This window comes from Dasypus novemcinctus, chromosome 2 (assembly GCF_030445035.2).
Source record: "Dasypus novemcinctus isolate mDasNov1 chromosome 2, mDasNov1.1.hap2, whole genome shotgun sequence".
Classification (NCBI taxonomy): Eukaryota; Metazoa; Chordata; class Mammalia; order Cingulata; family Dasypodidae; genus Dasypus; species Dasypus novemcinctus.
The window spans coordinates 155,714,867-155,731,630 of record NC_080674.1 but is presented as its reverse complement, the minus strand read 5'-3'; the positions used below and the strand labels follow the sequence as shown (position 1 = coordinate 155,731,630).

The window sequence follows — 16,764 nt, the reverse complement described above, 5'->3', positions numbered from 1 at the left end:
TGGAATGAACTCTGTTTTTTTAATCTATTTCTGGATAAAATTTATTTTGCAGAAAAAGTTTAGCTCATAAAATAAAAATAGTTAAGAAACCATTTGATTAAAAATGCCTAAAATTCTTTCTACTGAAGACTTTTTGACCCTGGATGTTTTCCATAGGAGACTTGACACAAAGTTCTGAGAAGACTCAACACCTGATAAAGTCAGGTTTCTGTGTATCTAAAAGGCTGCAAACATGCATGCAAATAAAAGTGGGTTCTTTCTTTTCAGAAAAAGCCTTGTAGAAATAAAACCCGCACATTCAGTCTCAACTACCCAAGCAGAATATGGTGTCAGACACAGATTCTGAATCACTCCCACTTACTGGGCTGGCAACTTAATAGGCTTCCCAGATTGCCAGGTTCCATTATTGGTGTTCATTGAGAGCATATTCCTGGCTAGGTGGTTCAGTCTCCCTTCTGTAAGGCCAGGACTCAGGAATAATTTTGGGAAGGAAAAAGTAATTTATTTATAGCTGGCCAGACTCAGGAGCTTTCTGCTCAAAACCCAAGCCCCAAACAAGATTTTCGAGTTCTTTTTATACAGAGGAAGGGCCAAATGGTTCTTTGTTTCAGTGCTCAATAAGCTAGAATTAACATATATCTTCCACATCCTAGGTAAGCTTTTAGTGTGGACTTCATACATTCCATGTAAGCTTTTAACACATTTGGTTTGTATTCTCCCTGAATATTTAAAGTTATAGTGTTTGCATTGCTAAACTGGTTTGCTGGGACTGGAGTTGTCAAATGTCATGGTTACCAAGGGCAGGGCTGCAGTTATCACTGTCTCATGCGCACAGCTCAGGACACATGCAGCTCAGGTTATCTACAAACGGATGAACAGCCCCCCACCCATAGCCTACATCAGAAGCACCTGCATTTCCATTGTGCTCACCTGGGCCCTCCCATCCTTATTCTTTAGGGAAAAACACAATCACAATGAAAACAAAAATTTTTTTTGTATTTATTGAAATGTCCCATGAATGTGGTAGAATTTCCCCGAGGACTTTGCATCAGGTATGCAAAATGCAGAGGGAATGAAAACCATTTTCTGCGGTTGGTGGGCTGGCCTGGGGCCCTCTGTGCCTCAGGAGAGAACGAAGCAAGTGGAGGTAGAGTTCTAGCCCCAGGCCTGTTTCCCCGGAGCACAAGCCAATTATCTGTTTTACCTTTGGGGTTTCAGTTTAGATTTCATTTAAATCAAAGATTACATAGTTTAAAAAAAGAGAGAAGTTTTTAGAGCCCCATGCATTTAGATGAAGCAAGTAAAAACCCAGCACTTATTTGCCTTAATTACCTAAATTTGTTAGACCTGAGTCTCCTGGCTAATTTCATACTTCCTTTGCCTATAGAGACCCTGCTAGGTTTCATAAAATATCTCCTTTATTCACAAAAATTAAATTTCATCCATTCAAAATAGTTAAGCACATTATATTACTGGGTCTGCCTGGTGCTCAAAATAATGCAGGGCTTATAAAAATATTCATGTATTATTTAGGAGTAATGTGTTTTTTCTTTTTTCTCTCCATCAATGGTTCTCGCACATTAGCATGCATTAGACTCACCTACAGGGCTTGTTAAAAAGGCAGATTTTCTTCCATTGCTAGAGTCACAATATTTCTATAGTAGAATACCAGTAAGTCCACTCTATTGGAGCATTTTGGGGACTTGGAGTTGTCCTCGATGATATTGCAGGGACAGATGTAGGACACTATGTATCCTGCCATAACCCACTGAACAGACTGGGAGAGAGTGTATACTACAACATAAACTATAATCCATGCAATGCTCCAAAATGTACTCATCAAATGCAATGAATGTACCACACTAATGAAGGAAGTTGTTAATGTGGGAGGAGTGGGGGTGTGGGGAGTGGGGTCTATAGGAACCTATTATATTTTTTAATGTAACATTTTATGTAATCTATGTATCTTTTAAAAAAAGAATAAAATTTAAAAAAAATTTAAAAAGCAGATTTTGATTCAGTGGGTCTGGAGTGGGGGCCTGAAATTTGCATTTCTAATAAGTTTCCAGGAGATGCTGATATTGTTGTTCCAGGAACTACTCTATGAAGTCATGTTTTAATTTTAAAAGGAAGCTTGATGCAGATGATGGCTCTTTCCATGGATAGTCTGGGGATGCCCCTACAGGTGCTGCCAATAATGCCAATGGCTCAGCAGATGCCAGGAAGGCTGTACAGGGGGTGGGTGGTCTTTCTGAATTTGGTCTTGACTGAAATGTAGTTAGTAAATTCCTGCAGGCTTCATGGACAATTGTCACCCACCCCCCAACAATAGGCAGGGGCTGTATGTCTGAGTCTAGGGCAATGGATTTCCTTATACCTTTGCTTCTCTGCTCCCTGCTCCCACCACCCCCAATAAAATAATTAAATTAAATTAAATAATATAAAATAAGAGGAAAAGGAAACTTGAAATGGAGTTGTCAAGGGTGTGGATGTCATAGGTGAAAAGGCTACTTCTGTAGGTGACGTGCATGCTCAGGCAGCGTTATACCCAAAGGTCAGCTGGCAGACTGAAAGCCCAAGTAGACAGTCAAGTTTGATGCTCTCATGCTCTCCTTCACGATGATTCCTCTGTGGTTTCCACTTGTAGACAGAGATGTCTACACCAGAGGAGAGGGTAGGAAATGGGTATTTGTAGCGATCATGGAATCAGAGATCTCTTCTACCCAAGTTCCCTCTCCCCTTTTAGACTTCTATGGCTGCTGCTTGAAATCTCTTGGTACTGCTGGGTTTCTTCGTTGGGCACTGTAGAAGTTTGATATGATTCATGAATTCCAAAAATAGATATTAGATTATGTTTGTAAACTGGACTGTACCTGGGTGTGATTAAATTATGATTAGGACTTTGATTGGGCCATGTTAGAAGGGTGTTGAGTCCCAACACCAAAGGGGTGGGAACTCACAGATAAAGACATGGCAAAAGAAGAAAGTTGGAGTTTTGATGATGGAGTTTTGAGCTGAAGCCCCAGGAAGTAAGCACACAGAGGAGCTTGGTTGTGAGGAAAGAGAAGCAAGCCCCAGGAAGAGAGGAACCTTGAGTCTGGAGAGAAGCAAGCCCTGGGAAGAGAGGAAACCAGGAACCCTGGCAGATATCTGCAGCCATCTTGCTCCAACATATGGCAAAAGACTTTGGTGAGGGAAATAACTTATGCATTATGGCCTGGTAACTGTAAGCTTCTACCCCAAACAAATACCCTTTATAAAAGCCAACTGGTTTCTGGTGTTTTACATCAGCACCCCTTTGGCTGACAAGTACAGGCACTGTGCCTTCTTTAAATACCAACTCAATGTTAGAAGGGGATTCCCTGAGAGTTTAACCAATGACTATATTTGGTCCTGGCTAGAGAACTAAATTACAAAAATCTAGGACTTAGAAGTGCGCATGATCCTGGTTTTAGTCCTTTTATTTTAAAATGAGGAAGTGGGGGTCAAAATAGGTTAAAGGATTTTTCTAAAGGTCATAAAGCCAGTCTGTCTGGAGAGTGGATATGAAAGTTGACACTGTCTAAACAGGGCAGTTCTGGAGTGGGTAAGTGATGTTAGAGGGTCCAGGGATCCAGAAGGGTCTGAGAGCATCAGGCTTTGTGGAGAACAGAGTGAGGGGCGGAGAGGTAATGGGATGAAGAATGGGTCCTTCTTGGTTCCCTCTTTCTGTTGATGACATCTTCATCAACTTAGCACCCCAAACTAGAAAACTTGGGTTTTCAAACTCCTTATTCAGTCACCACATCTTAACAGCAGTTTTCTCCTTTCCACTGCTTCTTTATCACTATTGCTATAGCCTCCTAATTCACCTTTGTGCCCCCAATGAAACCAATCTTCCATATAGCCACGAGAGTTCTCCATGATCAAACCATACTCCTATTTAGGGGTTATCTGGATTTACAAAAACTTCTGCAACTTCCACAATAGTTTCTGAGACTAACTGCAAGTACTGCAATAACTCACTCAATTCAGTTCTGGATCTGACTACAAGATGCCAAAGGTTAAGGACAACCTTTTGTAAGATGTCCTTCAGGTACCAGTCACAAGTTCAGGGACCCAGACCACCCCCACTTCTGAGCAACTGGCTACAGATGCAGCAGTTCCTACCACCCTGTGGATTAGATAATTCCCTAGAATAACTAACAGAACTCACTGAAGGTGAAATACGTATGATTTTATTTTTATTATAGTGAAAGGATACAAAAAAGAAGAAGCCAAAAGAAAAGACACATAGGTCAAGTTCTGGGTGGGAGGATCTCAAATACAAGATTCCAAGTTTGTATCTTATCGATCATGAAAGCTCACTGGAGCTTTGAATGTCCCTAGTTTATATATATATGTGTGTGTGCCCAAGGATTGGTGGAATCAGTGCCCACATGGTAGAATTCAACCTGCAGGCCCCCTCTACTTCTAGGGTTCGAGGACATGACAAGGCTTAAATCTTTACCCACTAATCATATGATTGGTCTTTCATGGCTGTCCCCTCCACCTCATAACATATGAACTATCTGATGTGGTCCTGGGTACACTATGAGTAAAAAAAGATTCTCCTATCACAGGAAATCCCAAAGATTCAGATGTTGCCTCCCCAGGAATTGGAGCAAAGACCAGACAATTTGTATGATGCTACAGGGGTCTTCAATGGCTGCCAGGTGCCATCAGGATAATCTCACCTACCCTGTATAGTTCTCAAGTTTCTCCATTTCCCAAACCCAGTCAAATTCTTCATTTTTATTTCCTTACACTGTGCCAACAATGTCTCAGCCACACCCCAAAACTAGAAGTCCTTAACATACTTTACACTTTCACACTCTTTTTGGTTAAGTTGCCTCTTACCACTCTTGCTTCCTACAGTAAAATTTCACCCAATCAGTTAAGGCCACGCTGAAATTCTCCCCTGTGAAGACTTCCCCAATCTCCCAATTACTATTTATCTGCCTCTTTGATGACCTGGTAGCATTTTTTATTAGTGAATCTGTCAAAGGCCCATCTTAACCAATATCCACGTGGGGACATGTTTATCAACATACCCATATGTGTTCTACTGTTCTTGGTCCTGAAAAATACCTGCAATCAGAATATTTGTGTTCCCAACGGCCAGGATGCTGGTGGCTCCAGTCCAAATTCTTACCAAAAATTGTTGAGTGTTTCATTTTTTCATCTTGATGAAACGGTTGAGATTTCAACCCTGCTTCAGAACACATTGAAGGATGACATATATTTCCCAATTTATACTACTGATTTCATGAACCTAGGACAGTTCTAGCACGTACAAGAGTAACAAATGATTCCTGTCACCTCTACAAGACCCAGAGGGTGGACTCCTGCCCTCCTGTGCCCTTGCTTACAGTGAGTTACACTTATGATTCCTGACATCTTCTCTGGTCTGACCTTAATTATATCATCTTTGGTATGTTTTATCTCTTATACCTTCTGGAGTTCACACTAAAATAGAAACTGCATAGCATTTTCCTCTGATTCCCTGAGAAAATGATCCCTGGCATATAGTAGGGTCTCAGGGAATGCAGAGTTAAACTTATGGGAAGGCAGGTGGATGGATAGCAAAGGCAGCCTTTATTTTCTCTCCACTTTTTTGTAGTATGTCTCTCACAATTTGCTTCATTGAACTTGGAAGTGTCCATGTCTTTTCTGAATTCAAACCTGTATTCAGTCTTAGAGATTTGTTCTCAGAAAGCACTGATTACTTTCCCAATTATAATACCATTTCCTTGTGGCACCAGCCTCAGTGGAGCCCTTTATAGGCTTTTTTGATCAACAGATCATTTATTCATTAAACAAATATTGACTGTTATTATGTGTCAGAAACTGTGCTAAATACTGGGGATAAATAATGAAAAATGCAGACACTACTCCTATTTAATGTTAATATAAATACTGATTACTGTGGGAGTATATAGCTGGGAAATAAACCAAGCAAAAAAGAAACCTGGAAGAAACAGCAACAACAACAGCAAAAACACCAAAATTGTAGAATGAAGAAGCAATTTATCAAAATTGCATTAAGTGTAAATATCCTATATACACCATATAATATAGATCATATCCAGGACTATAAAACAAATCTCAACAAATTTAAAAGAATTAAATTATATGGAATATATTCTCCAACCACAGTGGAGTCAAACTAGGAATCAATAGCAGAAAGATTACAGGAAAATCTCTGAACACTTAGAAACTGAGCAGTCCACTTCAAAATAATCCATGGGTCAAAGAGGAAGTCTCATGAGAAATAACGAGATACTTAAAAGTGAATGAAAATGAAAATACAACATTAAAAGGTGTGGGACACAGCTAAAGACAACAGGGAAATTTATAGCACTAAATGCATATATTATAAAATGTATGTTTTTTTTAATTCATACTAAAGCCCTTACCGTAATAAACCAAACATATTCACAATTTACAAAAATGTTTAACTTACAGTAAAAATACAAAATAAAACCATTTCGCAAAATGCAAAACCAGGAAATAAATTCATTGGAGACACCACTGCTTTACAGAGGACCAAAGGTGAGGTAAAGAGCAAGGAACAATTGGTAGCAGGCAGTCACATGGAAAGAAAATGACAGACACTAATATGGGTCAGCCATTTCCATTCCTCAGTCCTGCAACCCCTAGCCCCTCTATCCACTCTGCCTCCATAGTAACCTTCTTTAGAAGCACTCCTTGCCTCCTCTTTGTAAACTCACTGTAGTTCTGTGCCAAGATTTGGATAAATGTTTCTGTGCTCTTTCTTTTAAGGTTAAAAGTTTTCAATTTCTACAATTTCAAAATGTTTAGGCCCAATTCAACTATCAACATTACCCACATGTGTTCAGTAGATGATTTCATAGGCTGTGTAGTCTTCTTGTCCTCTAAGCCAGTAACATGGTATTTATCATTCACGTAGATGTCACAACTAAGTGCAGATAAAGGCTCTTTGAACTGGAATATGCTGGCTCCATAGGGGGTCTGCCAGGCATTTAGTAAGTTATCTTTTCCAGGACACACAAATCATTCACCACAATAAGTGAATTTTAGAGATAGCATACAACTCTCATAGAGATGCAACATGTAATTGTCAGGCTTATTTATGTGAAGATTTCCATATTGCTGCCCTCTATATTCATGGCTCCAGTGGAGCAGTATCGAGGGGAGAATATAGGTGAAGTCATTCTATTGTCACTCTTTGTACAGGTCCCTGGATCTGACCATGTTGTCCAAACCAACTGTCTAGAGGTTGGGCACCATCACTGGAAATGTCAATACAGCTGACTCTCAGTGACCCTGGTACTATGTCACTAGCATCCAGTTGTGCAGCTCCCATATGGCAATATTGCCATCACTGCAACATAGGAAGTGTTGTAGAAGTTGAGAGAGGTTCAATTATTTGTTTATAGAAAGGCCAGGACTCAGGAATGATTTTGAGAAGGCAAAAATGATTTATTGATGGCCAGCCAGACTCAGGAGCTTTCTGCTTCAAACCCGAGCCCAAACAAGAATTTTGAGTTCCTTTTATACAGAGGGGAAGGGCCAAATGGTTCTTTTGTTTCAGTGCTCAATAGGCTTGAATTAGCATATATCTTCCACATCCTAGGTAAGCTTTTAGCATGGACTTCATACATTCTAGATAAGCTTTTAGCACATTTGGTCTGCATTTTTATAGAGTTTGCACTGCTAAATTGTTTTTCCAGGACTGGAGTTGTCATAGTTACCAAGGGTAGGGCTGCAATTTTCACTGTCCCAAAGGCATGGCACAGAAAACATACCACTCAGGTGATCTACGAATATATGAACAGCCCAGCCAATATAAGAAAGTCCACTTTGAAGTGGACTGCTCAGTTTCCAAGTGTTCAGAGATTTTTCTGAAATCTTTCTGTTATTGATTCCTAGTTTGACTCCACTGTGGTTGGAGAATATATTCCATATAATTGGAGTTGCGGTTGATGGCCAGGAGTAGCAGACCTGAGCTGACTGCCTTGATCTGCAGAGTTATAGTAGCCAGGTTCAATCAGAATCTAAGCTTTCATCTCTAGAACCTAGAAAAAGAAAGGAAAATAAGCCAAAGCAAGAAGGAAGGAAATAGTAAGGATAAGAGCAGAAATCCATGATAACTTGAGGTGAATGAAATTAAAACACAATTTTGGTGTTTAAAAATACCAAAACTTATGGAATGCAGCAAAGATAGTGCTGAGAGGGAAATTTATAGCTCAAAATGCTTATATTAAAAGGGAAGAAAGATCTCAAGTAGAGATCTAACATCAAAATTAGAGGATCTAGAACAAGAAAAGCAAACTAAACATTAAGTGAGCAGAAGGAAGGAAATAATGAAAACTAAAGTGGAAATAAATGTAATAGAGAATTAAAAAAACAATAGAATCAACAAAACCAAAAATTGAAAACATCAATAAAATCAACAGAACTTTAACTAAAAAAGCAGAAAAAACAAAAACAAAAGAGAGGATACAAGTAACTAAAATCAGATATAAAAAGGGGGCTATTACTAGTGACCACACTGAAATAAAAAGGATGCTATAAGCAACTGTACACCAACAAATTAGATCAGCTAGATGAAATGGACAGATTCCTAGAAACACACAAACTATCTATAATGACTCAAGAGGAACTAGATCTTAAGAAACCAATAACTAGTAAAACAGATGGAATCAGTAATCAAAAACCTCCCAACAAAGTAATAAAAAACCTCCCAACTCAGGACTAGTTGGCTTTACAAGGGAATTTTACCAAATATTCCAAAAAGAATTTACATCAATACTGCTCAAACTCTTCCAAAACAATTGATCTTAGAATTCATTTTACAAGGCCATCGCCCTTATACCAAAGCCAGTTAAAGTTACCGCAAGAAAAGAAAATTATAGACCAATATCCTTTCTTAATACAGCTGCAAAAATTCTCAGCAAAACACTAACAAACAGAATTCAACAGCACATTAAAAGAATTATACACCATGATCAGGTGGGATTTATCCCAGGTATGCAAATGTGGTTCAACATAAGAATATCAATTAATGTAATTCACCACATTAACAGAACAAAGCAACATACACATGATCATCATAATTGATGCAGAAAAAGCATTTGACAAAATCCAACACTGCTTCTTAATAAAAACACTTAGAAAAACAAGAATAGAAGGAAACTTCCCCAACACGATCAAGGGCCTTTATGAAGAAGCAACTGCTAATATCATACACAGTGGTGAAAAACTGAAAGCTTTCCCTCTAAGATCTGGAAAAAGACAAAGATACTCACTGTCACCACTGTTACTGAACATTGTACTGGAAGTTCTAGCTATTCAACAACTGAAAAACAATTCAACAAAAAATGGGCAAAAGACTTGAATACATCTTTCTCCAAAGAAGACAATATGAATAGCCAAAGCACATGAAAAGATGCTTAACATCGTTAGCCATTGGTCAAAGGATCTTTAACTGAAGCAGATTTTGAATCAGAATTTTTGTCTAGGTGTTTCTGCATAGTAATTAAAAATGCTGCCTTTTGGGCCTGAGAAATTGTACTCTCTTTCTTTTCTGAGGTTCCTGTCAAATGAACAATTTTGTTGAAGTCAAATATTCCCAGGTGGCCATTGAAGGACAAAATCATGCCATTTAGAGAGAGGAGCACAAGAATTAGGATTGTAATGAGCAGGAATTTTTCCTGGAGAAGGAAAGGATTTAGACTTAGATGATCCCATAAGAGCTGGCAATGGTTGGTTAAAAGTGATGCTTGTGCTCTTCGTTTATTTATTCCCTGGCATGATGGTTGTGTGCTGCCTGCTAATGCAGACCCAACAATCTGAAGCCCCCAGCCAGCAGACAACCAGAAAGAATGTTCTCTCTGGAGCATAGCCAAATTCTTAGAATAAGCAATTAAGAGAAAAGGAGAAGTTTAATTTTATTAATGACCCACAGCAAAGTTTGTCTGAAAGACAGTGGTCCAGTACAAACTGCAACCTAGCTGGCCTGTGAAGCTGGCTCAAACAATTTAATAGGGCCTAAACCTGCATTCTGTCCTGTGATTCTTATTTTTTTAATCAATTTTATTGAAACATTCACGACCCAAACAGTCCATTTAAAGTATTCAATCAGTGGCATTTGGCAGAGTTGTGCATTCATCACTATAACCATTATTAAAGCATTTTAAAATATTTTCATTACTCCAAAAATAAACACCTCCTACCCCTTAGTAGTCAATTCTCAGTCCCTCTATTCTTCCCCTGCTCTATATAACTGCTAATCTATTTCCATCTCTAAAGCTTTATTTGTATTTACATTTTGTACAGATGAAGCCAAACAATATATAGAACTTTGTGCCTGATTTCTTTCACTTAGCATACTTCCTTTTTTTAATCATTAATGGAAGAATATTAATATATTACTATCCTTATAGTTTATAGGGTGGTTTGGTTGTATTTTTGCCCATATCACCCTATTATTAACATCTAATAACATTAATATATATTTGTTCTGTTACAGAGAAAAACATCATTATATATGTACTATTAACCACACTTATTGCCCACAAGAGGGTTTGCTATTCTATACAGTCCCATGTTTCACTTTTTAGCTTTCCTTCTAGTGATCAATATACACACCTTGGATTTTCCTTTTCAACCACTCTCATACCCATATATTAGTACTGCTAATTACAAACACTAAATTGTGCTGTCATAATTTCTATCCATTCCAGAACATTTATAAACAAACTTTTTACCATTTCAGCACAGATTAAGCCTCAGCTTTCCATTTCCTATTCCCATTGTATCTTCAGGTGACCTATCTTCTAGCAATTAACTCCTTGAGTTTGCTCATTATATTTAGTTTATAATAGTGAACTCATACAATATTTGTCCTTGGCTTCTTTCACTCAACATAATGTCCTCAAGTTTCATCCATGTTATCATGTGCTTCATGACTTCATTTCCTCTTACATTTGAGTAATATTCTATTGAATGTATATACCACAATTTTTTTGTTCATTCATCAGCTGATGGACACCTGGGTTGTTTCCATCTTTTGACAATAATCCCACTATGAACATTGGTGTGCAGATGTCTGTTTGTGTCCCTGCTTTCAGTTTTCAGGGTATATACCTAGAAGTAGTATTGCTGGATCACTTGACAGATCTTTATTTAACTTCTTTAGGAAATGTCAGTCTTCCACAGTAGCTGTACCATTTTACATTTCCACCATCAGTGATTAAGCATTCCTATTTCTCCACATCCCCTCCAACACTTGTAGTTTTCTGGTTTTTTGTTCTTGGTTTTTTCAGTAGTGGCCATTCTAATAAATGGGAAATGATATCTCATTATAGTTTGCATTCACGTTTCCCTAATAGTTAGTGATGTTGAACATCTTTTCATGAGTTTTTTCACCATTTGTATTTCCTCTTTGGAAAAATGTCTGTTCAAGTTTTTTCCCCTTTTTTCAACAGGACCATTTGTCTTTTTATCATTGACAGTAGGATCTCTTTATAGATCATGGATATTAAACCCTTATCAGATAAGTGATTTAAAAATATTTTCTCCCATTAAGTAGGCTATCTTTTCACACATTTTTAAACAGTACAACACAAAATGGAAGTACCAAAGAGAGCAAAAAAGGATAAAGAGGGATGCCAAACAAATGAGGGGAAAAAACAACCAAACAAACCCTTATTACTAAATGGAATAAATAGTCAAGGAATTCAACACAAAGTGAGCAGAGTTCAGACCCAGCACTGACTTACCTCATTGGCACTGCAAGGAGAAAGGCACAGTCAATGTCTGTGGGTTTCGCTGGGTCTGCGACAAGGGGCAATGCAGACCATATTTCAGAGCGACCTCTGAGAACACTTGGGAAATGAATGAAAACCACTCAGGTAAGAATATTTGTATTTTCTCCAAGTTGGCTCTATATTAAAGGAATCAGAAACCATAACTTGAGTTTGGAAGATAGTCAACGGCAGGGAGGGGGGTATAAAAGCTTTGTGATGCATAAAAGGGAAGGTTTTCAATTTGCTCTCCTTGAAGGTTTTTGGCATGGGGAAGCTGAAGGTGGGCTAAGTAGAAACCCCACATTTTATGTGATTGGATTGGTGAGTATATTTGACTTTCTTTGGTTGAGCCTGAGTTAGAAGTGAGGGCAAAAAAATACGGAAACTGGACATTATTAATCAAGTCCTGACCATTCTGTGCTAATTGCTAAAGAGTGTGTGGTTTGGCTGCCTGTGCTGGTTTCTGCCAAGGTTGTGGTTTGGCTTCCCCATCTAGTTGCTGCACAGATTATGAGTCAGAGTCCTATTGTCATATAAGTTCAGGCCATTGTCTGTTTGTATATTCAGTGTCTCAGTTTTTATGTCCAATTTCTCAATGACATTTATATAATATTCTTTAAATGACAAAATTATAGAAATTGAAAACATTAGTGGTTGCCAGGGGTTATGAAGGAATGGGGAGGGGAGGAATGTGGGTGTGTCTGTAAAAGGGCAACATGAGGGATGCCTGTGGGGATAGAAATGCTCTGTGTCTTTATTGTATCAATGTCAATATTCTGGTTGTAATATTGTGCTACAGTTTTGCAAGGTATTACCATTGGGGCAAATGAGGTAAAGGGTGCAGGAATCTCTCTGTATTATTTCTCACAACTGTTTGTGAATCTGCAATTTTCTGAAAATTCAAAGTTTAATTAAGCAAAAAACACCCAGAGAGAAGAGGATGTTTACCTTCCAAAGAATGTTAGACTGATAGACGAATTCTCAACATCAACATTGAAAGCCAGAAAACAAAGGAATAATTGATTCAAATTTCCAAAGGAAAAAAAAAATGTCATAAAGAATTTTATCCAGCTAAACTCTAGTACAAGAGTGAAGGCAAAATAGAAATTTCCTATCATGAGAACTAAAAGTCTTTAGCATTCAAGACTATTCTAAAAGAAGGATTGAAAGAGGAATTTCAATAAGAAGGAAACTGGACCCAAAATGAATAAGTGGAATGATTTAATTCATTACCTCAACAGGTTTAATTTACTTGAGTTCCTACTATGAACTGGGAGCTGAGGATACCACAGTGAACAAAATAGACAAACATTCCTGCATGCTCTTATATAGAAGACATACAATAAACAAGAGAAATTAGTAAGAATTATAGTAAGTTAAATACTCCAGAATTTCACTGGGTCTGTTTCTAGATGTGAATGTCTTCTTAGTTCATCTTTTGGGGCTTCATTCTTTCTTGAATTTGAGTATCCATTTGTATTAGCCAGGGTTCTCTAGGGAAACAGTACAGACAGGAGATACCTGTAAATAGTATGAGCTTTTATAAAATTGTCACACCTGACTGTGGGGATGAAGAAGTCCAAATTCTGTAGGGCAGGCAGCAAACCAGGGCTCCAATATAGGTCCTTGAGGTCCCCAGGAGACTTTGGCTGTCCAAAGTAGAGTTGGGAATTCTCTTTCTGAATGCTAAAAACACTTCCCCCCCCTTTTTTTCTTTTTTTTTAAATTAATTAATTAATTTATTTCTCTCCCCTTCTCCACCCCACCCCCGCCCCAGTTGTCTGTTCTGTGTGTCTATTTGCTGCGTGTTCTTTGTCTGCTTTTGTTGTTGGCATGGGAATCTGTGTTTCTTTTTGTTGCGTCATCTTCTTGTGTCAGCTCTCCGTGTGTGCGGTGCCATTCCTGGGCAGGCTGCACTTTCTTTCGTGCTGGACGGCTCTCCTTATGGGGTGCCCTCCTTGCGCATGGGGGTGCCCTCCTTGCGCATGGGACTCCCCTGTGCAGAGACACCCTGCGTGGCAGGGCACTCCTTACATGCATCAGCATTGCACGTGGGCCAGCTGCACATGGGTCAAGGAGGCCCAGGGTTTGAACCGCAGACCTCCCATGTGGTAGATGGACGCCCTAACCACTGGGCCATTTCCACTTCCAACACTTCCCCTTTTAAGGCCTTCAACTGATTGGATAAGATGTCACTCATTGCTGACAGCAATCTTCTCAGTTTATTGTCAGTATCATCAGCCATCTTTGCAATCGATTCCTTTACGATTAAAGTCCATGAAATGCCCTTGTATTACAATTAGCCCATTGCTTACTTGACCAAACTGGGCACCAATACCTGGCCAAGTTGACAAATTAGTCACAGTCCACCCCTTGTCAATTTGGCAGCCATACACATCACTTGAAACCATACTTAGTGTCTCTCTCTCTCTCTCTCTCTCTCTATATATATATATATATACACACACACACACTTATATCCACCTAACAATATTCAACTGTCCTGAGTACTACCTGAAATGCACTAAATCCCTCCAGAATAAGGTGCGAGATCTTAGGTAATACTCACTCTTAAACTTGACATCCTCAACTACTACAACGTGAAACTAATACAACTCATGCCATATGATAAGGGCAAATGTTAGGGAAGAAATCAAAGATATTTGTTCTATGTGCATATATAAATATACCAAAACAAGGAAGAAATATTTATAACCATTACAGTCCTCATTTCTGTAACTGGTCATGTGGTCAAAATTTGTATTTATCACCATCTTCATCCACTACCCATTCCATGTTCCCTTTACCTTCAACAAGCACCTCAGCTGGCCATGGTTCTTTGCCTGAGTGGTGACCCAGACTTTCATTCTTGAAGATCCTGGGCCATTGTTAGTCCTGCCTGGATTGGGTTGATACAATTTTCCATTGACTTTAGTCACAGGGCATTGTAGTACTAAGAGACGCCCTAGGGGATCTCCTGTATGCCAGGTAAACTCTTCTTTACCTCCATTATGTAGGTGCAGTCCTATTTCCCCATTGATAGTCAGGGTCAATTACCCCAGCCAGTAGAGTAATTCTCTTCTTTGCCTGTTTATTCAGAGGCATGAGGAACCCAAAGTGGCCATGCGGCAGTCTTAACTTCTAGTTCAATAAACTCATTGTTGTCTTCCCTGGTGGGAGCACTCCTCCTTTTGGAACTAAGATCTGTAGACTAGTAGAACTTAAGGTTGCAGGGACAGGAAGCAAAAATTTTCCTAGTGGATCCCTGGGGTTGATAGTGAATGATGCCACTCCCATCTTCACCTCTTGATCCTGGCTATGGGAGAAAGAGCACTATAAAGTGGATGCTGATTTAGGGCATACACAGTCTCCTGGAGAACACTGCCCTGCAACTTACTGCCACCTAGTTGGCACCATAATTGAGTCTTCAAAAGGCCAAAAACAGATTTATTAGGAAACAGAATAACCTATTGGACATATTAACTTTAAGATACCTAAGGCACCATCATGTGACGATATCCAGGTAAATACAGGTCTGGATATCAGTAGATGTTTTGACCAGAAACTTAAATTAGGAAATCATTATGAAAACCCAGTAAAAGCTTGATCTTCATATTCCATCAGCAACGCAGCTAAATTGTAGCTTGGTTTTCAGTCCTTCACAGTGAAATTAAGATGAACTCCAAGAAGAGGTTTTTTTTTTTCTAGAAGTTTTTAGAAATGTTTGAATTGTATATTTTCAAAGGTATTGATATGAGATATGTGATTTGATCTATGCCTTCAGGTACATAATTGTGAACTTCTGTAGTGACATTATTTTCCTATATGTGGCAGTTTGATATTCTATAGTGAATCCCAGAAAAGATTATGTTTTTGAACTAATTCATTCTTGTGGGTGTGATACCCTTTGATAGCATTAAATTCAGTTAAGACACCTTTGATTACATCACTTGATTAGATCACTTTAGGGCTTGAGGCATGACCTAAGTTGATTCTCCACCCTCTTTATGGGTCTTATATAAACTGAGAACACAGAGAGAGAGAAAAAAAAGAGACACAGAAAAGAGAACACTGGTATTTTGACCCAGCTATGTGAGAAAGAGGTTTGCCTATAGAAAGACAGAGAAGTTTCAAGAGGCTTAAGGAGATGAGGCCCAGGGAAAGATATCTGATCACCCACAGCTGAGCTCCAGGAAAGTAGAGAGGTGTCCAGGAGTCCCGCCATCTTGCCTCACCATGTGGCAGGACTGCTGGATCTGCTAGTAGCTGACCTTTGATGAGAAAGCATCTCTGATGATGCCTTGATTTCATAGCCTCTAAGGATCTGTAAGCTTTTACACCAAATAAATTCCCTTTATAAAAGAAAAAAAAAAAAAAAAAAAGGCCATTCCATCATTCTAGCAATCCATTGGCTTCAGGATGATGGGGAACATGGTAAGACCAGTGAATTCCATGAGCATATGCCCATTCCTGCACATCATTTGCTGTTAAGTGGGTTGCTTGATCAGAAATAATGCTGTGTGAAATACCATGGTGTTGGATAAGACATTCAGTGAGTCAATGGATGGTAGTTTTGGAAAAATCATTGCATGCAGGGAAGACAAACCCGTATCCAGAGTATGTGTCTATTCCAGTTAGAAAAAAATAACTGCCCCTGACATAATGGAAGTGGTCCAATGTAATCAACCTGCCACCAGATGAGCAGGCTAATCATCTCAAGGAATGGTGCCATATCAGGGGCTGAGTGTTGCTCTCTGCAGCTACTAAGCAGTGGCTATAGCCAAATCAGGCTTGGTGAGGGGAAGGCCATGTTGCTGAGCCCATGCATAACCTCAATCCCTACCACCATGGCCACTTTGTTCATGAACTCATTGGACAATGACTGGAGTGACTGGTAAAGAGGCTGAGTGCTAGCCACAGAGTGGGTCATCTTATCCACTTGATTGTT

At 39.0% G+C, this 16,764-nt stretch overlaps 1 protein-coding gene and 1 non-coding gene across 7 annotated transcripts in view; both read left to right on the top strand.

The window, feature by feature from the left end:
- PPP2R2B (protein phosphatase 2 regulatory subunit Bbeta) overlaps positions 1 to 16,764 on the top strand; it is a 497,691-nt gene that overhangs the window by 89,209 nt on the left and 391,718 nt on the right. The gene's annotated exons all lie outside the window — the stretch shown is intronic.
- LOC111760040 (small nucleolar RNA SNORD35) lies at positions 2,139 to 2,225 on the top strand. Its single transcript, XR_002793841.1, has one exon. It is a non-coding gene; the product is annotated as a small nucleolar RNA SNORD35 (small nucleolar RNA).